The sequence below is a fragment of the Ursus arctos genome, unplaced genomic scaffold (assembly GCF_023065955.2).
Source record: "Ursus arctos isolate Adak ecotype North America unplaced genomic scaffold, UrsArc2.0 scaffold_33, whole genome shotgun sequence".
Classification (NCBI taxonomy): domain Eukaryota; kingdom Metazoa; phylum Chordata; class Mammalia; order Carnivora; family Ursidae; genus Ursus; species Ursus arctos.
In genome coordinates, this window is record NW_026623019.1 from 16,225,030 (window position 1) to 16,237,178 (window position 12,149).

The window sequence follows — 12,149 nt, forward strand, 5'->3', positions numbered from 1 at the left end:
CATAAATGTTGAATCACTGTTTTACACCTGAAACTAACATGATATTGTATGTCAACTACACATCAAAAACAAACAAACAAACCCAGCCAGCTCACCAGTAAGCTCTGCCTTAGTACCATTTGTCCTCACTGAGATGGATTCACTCTGTCCTTATGACCATTTTCCACACCTGTTCTCTTCCACAAGTGCTGTGATTAGCCACATTTTTGAAAGATGGACAAGTATGAGCCATATCCTTCCTGCTTCCCCTACTGCAGACTCAAATGTATCACTGGAAGTCATGGGGACGAATGGCACAGCATAGGGAACATAGTCAATGATACCCTAATAGCGTTGTAGGGCGACAGATGGTAGCTACACTTACGGTGAGCACAGCATAACCTATGGCCTTGCGGAATCGCTGTGTTGTACACCTGCAACTAATGCAACATTGTGTGTCAACTATACTTTGATTTAAAAAAAAAAAAAAGTATTTATCATATGCTGATCACTATGCTATGCCTTCTGTGTTCATTACTTAGCAATTCAATGTGGTGGCCCCCTTCTTCAAGGTCAGGAATCAGAGGACTAGAGTGGTCAGTTGCTCTCTTCCCATCATGTGGTTAGTCATGCTTTCTGGCTCTGATTCTATCCTCCTTCCTCTAACAGCGCAGCTGCCTCTGTTCCTGTTCTTTCCACATCCCAGGCTTCCAAGTCCTTCTAGCAGGCCGTAGATCTCCCACTGTCCCTGCTCTTTGATGTAGTTAAGAGTGGAGACTGGGCTGAACCTAGGATAATTTACCATATAAGTTTCCATGCATGTCTATCTAAAGGAGTCTCTACCCATGTTTTCCAAGAGATAGTTCAATGTCAGAGATATTTACTGTAGAAGAGACAGTTACGATCACAGAACCTGGAGGGAGACTGCCTAGATTCCAGTCATGATACTGTCAATTACTAGCTGTGTGATCTAAGGAAATACACAATCTCTCTGTGCCTCTGATGCCCCATTTATAAATAAGGATAATAATCCTATTTCTCATATTTGACTTAAAATGATTAAAGCACTTAGAAGAGTACCTGTGTGTATTAGACACAATATGGGTCATTATTATTGCCTAAGTCCAAAGCTGGATTCATCCTTGATCCTTCCCTCTTGTTCTATAACTGATCTATCACCAAATCCTCTTAATTTTTCTTTTTAAATAGATATTCCCTCCATCCCCTCCACTAACACACAAGGTTAGCTACCACCATCACTTGCCAAAAGCAACCTGCAAACAATTCTCCTGCACCCTCTCTAGCCCCTGGCTTTCCAAAGAAGCCAAGGTGGTATCTTCAAAATGCAGATCTGATCACAACACTCTCCTGCTGAAATCTGTTGCTTTTTGGATAAAGATGGGTCTGTAATACCCTGAAAGTTCTGCCACACACCCCTCATTCTCAATTTCTTCTCCCTCACCCTATCTCCGTCTACTCTTTTATCTTTCCTCCCTCCCCCTTTCCTCTCCCTCTCCCCCCTACCCTTTTCTTCTTTTTCTCTCCCCCTCTCCCTGTCTCCCCTCCATTCACTCTGGCCTTTCCATCCTTCACGTTTCCAAGTCTCTTCTCATATGCAATCTCTGCAGGGATTCTGTCCCCTCTCCCACCCTCCGTGCCCTCCATGCCCTGTTAACTCCTCCCTCAACACCACTGGAGTCACTGTTTTACATTTGCTTGTGATTATTAATGTCTGTCTCCTGGGGCACCTGGGTGACTCAGTCAGTTAAGCCTCCAACTCTTGATTTTGGCTCAGGTCATGATCTCAGGCCACGTCGTTGGGTTCTGTGCCCAGCAGGGAGTCTGCTTGAGATTCTCTCTCCCCCCTTTCCCTCTGCCCCTCCCCAGCTCATGCTCTCTAAAAAATTAATAAAGTCTGGCTCCCACCCCAGACTGTAAGCTCCATGAGGGCAGGAAGTACATTTGCTTTTTCTCACCTAGTGTATCTGTCACAGCGCGATTCCTGGCACATACTATTTGCTCCCTAATTAGTTTTTGAATGAATCAAAGAATGAATGGATGGATGAGAATACTGTGGCACAAGCGTAAAGGCAGGATAAGTAAGGCTTTGGTGCTTCTGTGGGTTTCACTCCAGCTTGGGGACAGAGAAGTTTAGATTAAATGATGTAAGATCAAAAACTCCAGTCACTGGCTGGATAACTATTGAGCGGATGTAACCTTTGCCTGCACTTTGCAAACTATGTTGGAAGCAGCTGAGAGCACAGAGGAACAACTGGAAGCAGAACTCGGTCTTTCTCCATTCACCCTACTCACGATTATTTCTTCAGGGCTACTGCCTAGAAAGCTTTTCTCTCGAGAGTCCTTTCCCCCACCAAAATATATACACCTCAGTTTACTACTATCTTACTACTAGGTTAGACTGCGCTGTTCCTCTGCTTTTCATCAGCCTGCCACCTCCCCGCTCTAGGTCTGTGGGAGTAAAGCACAATGATTCAGAAAGGAGACCCATGTACGCTGTTCCCACAGCACACAGTGTGAGGAGGTGGCCAGACCTTTGCAGACCAGGAGGGCTTTCCGGGGGTGGACTGGGGCAATGTGACCTATAATATCTGTGCCAGAAAAGAACCTCCTAGATAGATCATCCAAGAATGTCCAAGGTCGCTACATCTTTCATGAGTCCAGGAGAACACAGAGGCCTGAAACCCTCAACCGGAATCCAATTCAGGCCCTGCTCATTCTGTGATAGGAGTTCTCTAGGCTTCTCATGGCTGAAGTTCATTCTCTGGTGTATAAGCTCCAAGAACACAGGGACCATATCTAGCACCAAGAATTCCAGATACAAGCAGGTGCTTTTAAAAACGTAGCTATGGTGTCAACAGAAATAGCAGTTTCCTTTGCTTGTCTGAGGCTAACAACAACTCTTAGAGGGGAGATGATGTGTACTTGTATCTTACTAAGTGTTTCAGATCAAACTCACTCCCTAGGCAGTCAGAATCTCTGAATCTGTGGATTCCTCCCCTCCCTTCGGCAAAAGGCCTTATGCCTCAGCCACTGTTCAGGATGGCAAATCTAGAATGTCCTTGCACTGCGTACGTTGGCCGCTTACTACTGCTCGTGCTAAGGACTGACTCAGAGAAGCAAGTAGCCTGGGCCTGGGCCAACAGGGCCATCATCCTTCACAAGGACTCCAAGAGGAACAGCAGAGGGCAGTGGTTTTCAAGCTTGAGCAGGCCTCACAATCACCTGGAGAGGTCGTTCGAATGCAGATTCCTGCTCCCTACCCCCACCCCAGAATTTCTGATTTGAGATGAAAGCTGAGAATTTACATCTCTAATAAATTCTCGGGTCTTGCTAATGCTGCTCGTCCCACCCTGAGAACCACGGCGCTGATGTGAGGTGCAAACCTAGGAATGAAACTAGAGGGATGTGGGTTCTAGTCCCAGCTCAGCCACTAACCATGTAACCTTGGATAAAGTGCTTAATTTCTCTAATCCTCATTTTCCTCCTCTAAAAATAATGACACCATTGCTGAGCATTCAAAAAGATGATGCAAGGTGTTGCATGTGGGTATGAAGCACCTCTCCTCCCCTCAGCAAGAGGGAACCCCTTTCCCTGTCCCACCTGCAGCCCCCACTCTCCCAGGGCTGCAGGATGCTCCCTGGGACCCTCCCAGCAGGACTGCTGTGAAGCATTTGGGTGGTGGGCAGGGCACAGTGAATTCGGCTTCCGGCTACGTCTCTCCGGAAGTGTCCTACCTACAAGGACAGTCCTAAGGTAAATATCAGGTGCTCCTCAGCCCACCTCACAAACGGGTAACGAGGCCATTGTACGATACTCTTCCTGCAAGAACGGTCCCACGTGGCTTTCTGCCCTGAGACTAAGAGGTTAAGTAAGACTCATCCAAAACTACGCCGCTCTTCACGGCACAGCTCCCAAGTCGGGACAATACATCTACTCTTGACTGACACTTGGAACCTTGGTACGTGAGTTTCTGTAGCTGCTCTAACAGATGACCACAACGTGGTGGCTTAAAACAATACACACGTATTCTCCTTCTGACCTCCAGAACCAGGCCATGGGTCTCACTGGGTAGATATCGCGGTGTCGGTAGGACGCCCCCTCCCGAGAGTAAGAGAGAGAACATTTCCTTATCTCCCAGCGTCTAGCGCTGTTTGCCTTGCATTCCTTGGCTTGTGGCCCCTTCCTCCATCTTCGAACCCAACATTAGCATCTATAGATCGCTCTCTACTGAGGTCATTACATTGCCTTCTTCTGCAGTAAAGTCTTCCTCTATCTCCCTCTTTTAAGGATACTTGGGTCCGCCTTGATTATCCAAGGTAGCCTCCCCATCTCCAAATCTTTAATCACAGCTGCAAAAGAAAATCCCTTTTACCATATATAATGTAACATTTACAGGTCCCAGGGATGAGGACCTGGCTGTCTTTGGGACATAGACCGCCTAACCCTCTGAGCCACCATTTTTCATTAGAAAAATAGAAATAATAATATACCCTCGTGAGAAGGTTGCTACGTGGTACACTTTAAATTACTAAAGAAACGTACATTGGATTGTTAAATGCTTCCCACCACCCTTTCATTACACTAATTCATTAACTCTGTTCATCTACTCAGCTTTTACGGATCCAAGTCGTGCATTAGGACCATGGGGTATGATGCAAGGAGGAGCTCTGCCGGTATGGGTTTTATACTGTGATTAAGACAGACAAATGCTAGAGAGAAAATGCCCTGATGTGCTGTGAAAAGAAAGGCGAGGAAATGCTCTATAGGGATGTCGCAGAGTGGGCAGTCAGTCCTCTGGACAGGAGGCAGGAGTGAAAGGATAGAGCTGGAAGGAGGGACTGGAAAGGGACAGGAAGGTGCAAAATGGCTTAGAACACCTGGAAAGTTCAGGAGTTTCTCCCTATTGGAACCCTCAGTGCGAGGAGCTGAGGCGCAGTGAGAGAGAGAGAGAGATGAGCTAACCGTGCAGCCCAGGGTTGAGTGTGAATTACCCCATGTACCCTGTAAAGGATCTGGATGCTATCATGTGCTCAGGGATCCCCTCAAAATTTTAAGCAGCCCCCTTGGCATCCCATCTCCTGTGGATGTGGGGGCTCCCGGGGGAAACCCTGAAGGCTCCAGCCTCCTGACAGACCCCAAACTTGACAGAGTTCTCTGTGACATGGTACTCGCTGAAGTGCCTCTTGCCTCTCCTTCCTTCCTGAGACCCTTTGTGGATAGGCTTTCAGGATTTTATTTTTAGGGCCTCTTGTTACGGTGAGCCATTATCTCCCCTAGAATCTGTCAGTCTCCTATTTAAACCATTAATTCCTAAAAGTATTCTTATACCCCCGGATCCCATTTAACCCCCTACTCTGCAATTCTTTTTGAGAAAGTTCGAAAGATAAATTCACTGTGTTATTAGTATATTAGGTACAGCACAATCACTGAGATCACCCAGGTAATATTTTTTTTCTTTCAACCTAAATGGTTTTGCTGACTGATGATTAGGGAGACGTGAGTTTAGTTGAGAACGTCTGCTTCCCCCCTCCACTTTATCTCCTCACACATAGCACCCCTCTCTAATATGCTTTTGTCTACTGGTATCCTTCTCTCCACAAACTTTAATAAATTGGCAGTGCACTTCTGTGCCGGAAAAACATTTTGCATTAAAAATTGGATTCACAGCAGGCAATCTGCCTGGGGAGCACATGGCTAAGAAAGCAGTCATTTTTAACTAAGGATATTACATGCCTGGATAGAATAGGGCTTGTATACTGAGCAGCACAAATGTCTATCCCACTGGAAGCGAAATTACTGTGCTGCGTGTTGGTAATTAACCTTGTCAACTAACCTTCAGAACGACTCCAGCCTAATCACACACCCTCTTCTGGGGTTCTACTGCGACGGTTTCTGGATCCTATTATACTCGACTACTTACAACCTGCATTCCCATTGCCACTCCTTGCCAGCACTTCGATTTGCTTGTCCTCTTTCCCCCCCCACCCATGGCTTATATTAGCTTCTAACCACACTAACAATACAAAATTTACTAGTTTATTGTATTTGTCATTTACTATCTCCTGTGCTGTAATGTCAGCTCCACCAGAAAGGAGAACTGTGTTTTGCCCGGTATTGAATCTCAAATACCTGCTACCTGCCGTGTAGCAGGTGCTCAATAACCATGTCGAACGTAGGGCGCCTGGGTGGCTCAGTGGGTTGGGCAGCCGACTCCTGCTTTTGGCTCAGATCATGATCTCAGAGTCTTGAGATCCAGCTCCGCACCAGGCTCCGCGTTCAGCAGGGAGTCTGCTTGGGGATTCCCTCTCCCTCTGCCCCTCCTCCCGCTCACACTCTCTCTAAAATCTTTTTAAAATAAGTACATAATTACGTTGAATTTACTGAATATATTTCCATGGAGCAATCAGCTACTAGAGGACTCTTTCGCATTCCTAACTCCAAACGTGTCCATCTGTTAATTCTCCAAAATGTTTTGATCACTTTTTCACATGCCAACCAGTGGTCCAGACCATGGGAAATTATTCCTGATCTTAAAAAACACCTAGCTCCATGGAGGAGACACATGTGGGCAGAAATACCAGTGGATATGTAAAATAAATTAAAAATACGTACAAAGCACTATAGAGCATAGAAAAAAATCAATTCAGCTGCATAATAGCATGGTACAAAAGATTGAGAAAGCTCAGAGCGGAGGCAGCGTTGAGTTGTAAAGGAGTAGAAGTTTTCCGGAAGAACAGAGAAGGGAGTGGATACTAATGGATATTCTATCCAAATGGATATTCTAAATGGGAAAGTACATGGTGGGCTTGGAGAACTGGAAGTCCCGTGGGAACGCCAGAGCCTAGTGATAGGTCTCAGTTGTCCCCCGTTCCCCAGCCAGACTTGAGACAAAGATTCAAGTACAGAGGCTTATTTGGGAGGTGAATGAAGATACCAGGGGTAGAGTGAGAAAGTGAGATCAGAAAGAAAAGATAGCTGGTGAATGTTGTCAAGCCAGCTACCACGGAGGTGACAAGAACTCAGTTTGGAGGAGAAACTCCGGAAAATGATATAGAACACAGACCTCCGTCATCTCGCTGGAGGGGCAAAGGAGCTGTGGACTCCAATCACCAAATCCCCATCACCGGCTGAAGCAAACTTCCGGCGTCAGCAACCTGGTTCTTCCGGCCTGCCATGGGTACTCCTCAGAGCAGCTTTCTGAGGCACTGGAGAAGGCCTCCCGCTTTTACAAGCAGGTGCTCTCCCCTGGAAGCTGGTTTCTGCACACTGACATGGTAGAGCCAAAAGAGGTGTGCTGGGCACCAAAAGAGTCTGGTGCAGCTTACAAGGAGAGCAGCAGGGTGCCTGAGTGGCTCAGTTGGTTGGGCATCTGCCTTTGGCTCAGGTGATCCCAGGGTCCTGAGATTGAGCCCTGCATCGGGCTCCCTGTGTAGCAGGGTGTCTATTCCCCTCTCCCCTGCTCATGCTCTCTCAAAATCTTTTTAAACAAACGAGAGCAGCAGGGAATAGGCTAGAAATTGAAGAGCCCAAATTTGAAGACATTTGTAAGTCGTTCTTTGGAACTTTATTCTGTACCGAGGGAGCAGAAATGACCTTAGGTGGGAGAGTAGAGCAAAGTTTGAATTGGAGAAAAACCACTCTGATTACAGAATGGACAAAATGGGGGTGGGATGCCTAGAGCAGATAAGGAGCCCAGGAGACCAACATGGAAGATAAATCTTCCACGGAAATAGGATTCATGTGGTGGTGCTGGAGACAGACGACAGAACTCGATGTTCAGGAGATAGAGCTGACAGAAGTTGTGAGATTTGATGTAGGGAAGGGTGGAGCTGAAGAAGAGTTCCCTACACTGGCTCTGCTGAGTGGATGGCTGGAAGCGCTCCCTGAGATGGGGAGTAGAGAAGGGATATGGGTACTGGAGCAGTAAGACGTTTCATCTCGTGGAGCAGGTTGAGTTTGCCATACCTGCAAAATATACATGTATGGAGGCTGGTGGGCCATGGATACAGGATTATTGAACTCAGGAGACCGATCTGGACTGTGACGAGCTCATTAGGAATTTCCCCTTAAGGAAGAGATTTGAAGACAGGGAAGCAGAAGACATTTTGGAATAAGGAACTCGACATTTACCGTAGGAGAGGCGTTCATTGCATATTACTACAACATCCTTCTAGTAGCAAGTCCTTTGCCAACCTAGAAATGGCATCATCATCGATGGCTTCTGGGTATGGCTTTGCCTTTCTTTCTTTTTACATATCCCCACAATGATAGCTTCCCCGCCCCCCCCCCCACCCTGAGCATAGTTGGATAGAAAGAAGGAATAAGACAAATTGTGTGATTTGGGGTAAGTTGTATAAACACTACGGCTGGCTTCTTCATCTGGGAAAGGGGACCTCCTGGGTGGAGATCCGCTTGTCTGGTCATTAACTGAGGAAACTTTCTGGAAAGGTGGACTTTCCAAAGCTCGCTCTCTCAACACAAAAAGTTACCAAACTCAACCCCTTAGCTCACGAGGCACTTAGCCTGGTTGCTAAATCGTCACTCCTCCCTGACACCTGAATCATGGCCCCCACTACTACGCAACCTTAACCTGATCATACTACTCCATCCTTTACCGAAGACTCGGTTAACTGACTGAAGAAAACATCTTTTAGAATGATCACGAATCCAAGCAAGCAGCTGAAACCACTGTGAGAAGAGCCCTTTGTGACAATTTACCTTCCTTCTGCAAGGGTTTTTTTGTCGGAGTGTCTACAGACACATGACTTTTCTACAAAACAGTTGTCGTGGTCAAGAACGGGATGGCCCCTCCATAGGAATGCACGGGTGATGACATGTCTTTCACCATCTTGGCATTGAAACAGGACACTATCTGGTAACAACGCAGTGAGCTCCCGATTGTTTATGGCATGGCCTTAGGCGGAATGGGCTGTGAACGCCTGCACTATGTTGAAGTCCATCAACTCTTGTTACGCGGGCGTCAGAGAGGGAGCCCAGCCGCTCGATATGGAGCGGGCCCAAAATACAGCCACTGTCAAAAGAGTGCCTGTGGCATGTGTATAAACAGAAGAGCCATGCCAGGAGTTGCAGTTTCAAAACATCTGCCAGATCATCACAGTCAGCTTCCCTCCCATTCTCAGACCACCAACTCTACCGTCGCTTTACTCACTCAAGTTCAAGGCCATGGATTACGCTTCTTTTTCACTCATCTCCTGTATGCAGTCATCATGTATCAATAATCGTATTTTTTCATTGTTTCTTATATGTCAGGCAGACCCGTGCTAAGTGCTTGTAAAGGCCTTATCAGATTTGGTTGTCCCAACAACTTCCTGAGGTAGGACTGTCTTTATGCCATTTTGCAGCTATGGGACTGAGGGTTGTGGAAGGAGCCCCAAATCACAGTGCCGGAAAGTGGCAGAGCTGGAATTTGAATCCAGCTTTCTCTGGCACTCAACTATACTCCATTCCCTTCTATAGAGCATTAAAAGTCCTATGTTCCTTTCCTTTATGAGGCGTTTTGAAGTTTCTAAAACATTGTCACAAGCCATATTGTTTGATCATCCAAATAGACCAGAGTCCAAGGCCAGACATGTATTGTCCCCACTGTCACAGAAGTTACGAGTCACACAGAGTTTACCTGACTTGCTCAAAGCTATCCTGGCTGAGCCTGGGATTCAGTTTCCGACTTGTTTCACGGTTCCCATAATCTCATGCTTTTTTCTCAGAGCAGCTCTTTCCTTCTTTTGAAATGACCAATGTACGAAATTCCCCAGGAGGCCAATTTTGGCCTTCTACAGAGACATTTCTGATACAGTTCTCCAAAAGCAGAAGAGGAGGTAGTTTTCCACTCCTCTCCATTTTCATCCAAACACTGTAGACACTAGAAGGTCATTGAGACAATGAAGCCTGAACCCGGGGAAGGAGGGGAAAGGAGGCAGCTAGAACAGAGGAGCTCCAAAGCCCATCTGCCCCGGAGATCCTGGGACAATGTTTCATGGGAGCCACACTGTCATGACCATTTCGGTGGTTGTAGCTCCGTCCCCTCATGCTGGCCTACAGAGGCCATCTCCTAGCCGACTTCCCAGCTGTCCCTTCCAATTCATCCACCTTCACTTGACCAGGGTGATCTTCTGCCCAATTTGTTCCCATCACGGACTTTCTTCTGAAATGGTCAATGACTCCCTTTGGCCAACCACACCCACTTGACACATCTGTCTGAGGTTCCGTGACCTACCTACATCCTCTAACCAAACTCATTTCTCATTTGCTCGAACTCCACTTCTGCTTGTCAACAGAATCATTTGCCTGGGTCAGAGACATCGTGCTTATTTCCGCCTCTGATCCTTTGTTCTACTCTTCTAAAATATTTTCCACTTTCCCCTTGTCTACCTAGCAATATTCATTTTTTTCCAGGCCCGAGTCAATTTTGTTTCAGTACACAGAACTTTAATGAATTTCTCCCCCCAAAACACAAATCAAGTCTAAGAACAATTTTCTACTCACGTAGCGAAGCCATGGGGACCCCAAAATGAACAAGAAATGGCTCTGTCCTCTGGGAAGATTGCAATCAGAACCAGCTGCTCTAAGCAGCCATTAGATGTTGAACACTTGTTTCTCTACCAGCTTACGTGCCTGGTTATGTGAGCAGAATCCGTCTCATGAAGCGTACACACGGAGCTCTTCTAACACGGCTTCCGGAAAGTGGCAGAAAAGCAATAGCTAGGGGTTGCGTGGTTGAGGGGTCTAAGACTGCATATTTTGAACTTACCCCATATTCACTCAGACACACACACAAACCACCCACCAATTATTTGGATTTCCAGTGTAATGGAAGGTACACACGACACCTGGAGTCAGACCCGGAAAAAAAACCCATCACCACCACTTTCTGGGGAAAAGGAGTGCAGCAAAACCCTGGTGAGAGGGGTAGAGTCTGACCTCAAGACTTTAGGTCCCAGGTCTGCCATGAGAATAATCATTCATTGGGTAACTTATTGCCTCAACGTTTGCAACAGAAAAATGAGGCCCACAGGGGTCCACAACGCCCCCTTTCTCCCCTTAGGGTTATAATTTTAAGGAATGAGTGCATCTGTGCAAAGCATTCAGGACAATTCGCAGCATACGAGGGTCACCAAGTTTCTGATTAGCACAAATTTAGTGACCTTGGGCAGAGGATCTAAGTTTTCTGAACCTCTGTCTTCTCATCCTTACAACGAGAACAGTCCTCATCACCATAAGCTGCTCTGAGAATTAAATGTGGAAGCACCGAGGCGCCTGGGTGGCTCAGCTAGTTAAGTGTCTGCCTTCAGCTCAGGTCGTGATCCCGGGGTCCTGGGATGGAGCCCCACATCGGGCTCCCTGTTCCACGGGGAGCCCGCTTCTCCATCTGCCTCTGTCCCCCTAAAAAAAAAAATGTGGAAGCACCAAGGAAGCACCTAGCTTTCCCAGAAAAGGTTCCCTTATCTCTGACTCCAGGCCTGGGCTTCTACTCCCAACACCGCAAGGCGCTCTTCCTCCTGGCGCCCATCATTCCTGCTACCTGCCGTTGTAGTAAGCGCTGGTTTTCATCCCATAGAAAATGTGGGCCTCTCACAAATTCATCTTTAGAAAATTACAACCTAATTACACTGAACGATTACATAAGCAAAAGACCGTTCGAGTTCCCTGAGGCCCCAGGCAGCTCTTCCGCAGCCGGTCCCTGCCCATTTTGGCAAACTGAACAGCAGGAGAGAGGAATCAGCCTCTCCGGGAAAGGTCTGGGGCCCCAGGCACATCACACCGTGTAAAATCAGGTTAAGATGAGTATCAAGAACAACCTTGAAAGCAAAAAAGGAGTCAAAGCAGGTCAGACAGCCCCTGCAGGGGAGTTTGGGAAGGGGAGGAGAGCCTGACTCACCCGTTCTGCCCACAGGGATCATGGGAACCGAGTTGCCAGGGAGTCTCAGGCTTTCTGGGCTCTGGACGCTGAACCCCGCCTCGCTGCCTGGTGGCTGCCGACCAGAGCCAAGGGCTGGGCTCTGAAGGCCCAGGACCCCCTAAAATGGGGCCCAGACCTCTGCCTTGACTGCCTGTTCCCTAGAAATGTTGACGAGCCCCCATCCTTAGACAGCAAAGTCAGCAGGGCAGGAAGGTGCTAGGGTCCCTTGGGG

At 47.3% G+C, this 12,149-nt stretch overlaps 1 protein-coding gene and 1 long non-coding RNA gene across 44 annotated transcripts in view; one reads left to right on the forward strand and one right to left on the reverse strand.

Moving 5' to 3' along the window:
- The window catches only part of PCSK5 (proprotein convertase subtilisin/kexin type 5), a 451,769-nt gene that overhangs the window by 321,148 nt on the left and 118,472 nt on the right, over window positions 1-12,149 (forward strand). The window lies entirely within an intron of this gene.
- LOC113269841 (uncharacterized) overlaps window positions 1-12,149 on the reverse strand; it is a 133,421-nt gene that overhangs the window by 41,917 nt on the left and 79,355 nt on the right. The gene's annotated exons all lie outside the window — the stretch shown is intronic.